At 63.6% G+C, this 921-nt stretch overlaps 1 non-coding gene across 1 annotated transcript; it reads left to right on the top strand.

Moving 5' to 3' along the window:
- The first annotated feature begins 216 nt into the window (after positions 1-216).
- Positions 217-335, top strand: LOC131870838 (5S ribosomal RNA). The gene has a single exon (XR_009369141.1). It is a non-coding gene; the product is annotated as a 5S ribosomal RNA (ribosomal RNA).
- The last annotated feature ends 586 nt before the right edge of the window (positions 336-921 follow it).

Raw genomic sequence — 921 nt, 5'->3', positions numbered from 1 at the left:
CACGCACACGACGCCCCGTCCAGGTGCACGCACGTAGGCCGGGCCGGGTGCACACCCGACGCCCTAGCAAGGTGCGCGCACCCGGGCAGGGCTCACACTTGGCGAACGGGGCGCACTTCGCGAGGGAGGGTGTGCACCTCGACGGGGGTGGGTGGCCGGGGTGGATTCGCACGTGGGTCGCGGTTTGCTAAGTACACACTGCGACAAGCTCATAACGGGTGCGATCATACCAGCGTTAGTGCACCGGATCCCATCAGAACTCCGCAGTTAAGCGCGCTTGGGCCGGAGTAGTACTAGGATGGGTGACCTCCCGGGAAGTCCCGGTGTTGCACCCTTTCTTAGTTTTTCGCCGGGCGTCGCAATGCTATTTGAATAAACCTTTTGCCCGTTTGCGTTCTCGTCGGGGCCGGGCCGGGCCGGGGTGCGCTGCCCGCACTACCGCGCGCGCGGGGGCGACACCGAGCGCGCACCCGAGGCGCCCCGAGCACACAGGCCACGGTGCAACCCGGGCGTTGTGCGCGCACCCCGGTGCGCCCGAGGTGCTGCGCGCGCACCCAGGTGAAATCGGTGTGCACCTCGGCCAGTGCGCGCTCGGTCGAGTCGCGCACGTTGGCCAAGGTGCACGGTGATGTTTCTTACTCTAAGGTTCCGCACCAGACGCCCGGGACAGGTGAGCGAAGCTGGGCGGGGCCGGGTGCGCGGCCGGGGCAGGTGCACGCAGCTGGAGAGAGCTTTGGAGCACACCAGAGGTGCGCACCTTGGAGCACACTTCGGAGCGCACCAATGATGCGCTCCATTCAAAAGTTTCCTGAAAAGGCAAAAAAAGTTGAGATTATAGAATTTCCCACTTGAGAGATTGTAAAAAAAAAAAATTTAAAATGAAGGAAACGCGGGTGCCAAGGTGTGCGCGCCCGGGTGCGC

The sequence above is a fragment of the Cryptomeria japonica genome, unplaced genomic scaffold, assembly GCF_030272615.1.
Source record: "Cryptomeria japonica unplaced genomic scaffold, Sugi_1.0 HiC_scaffold_351, whole genome shotgun sequence".
Classification (NCBI taxonomy): domain Eukaryota; kingdom Viridiplantae; phylum Streptophyta; class Pinopsida; order Cupressales; family Cupressaceae; genus Cryptomeria; species Cryptomeria japonica.
This window is presented reverse-complemented; position numbering and strand designations above follow the sequence as displayed.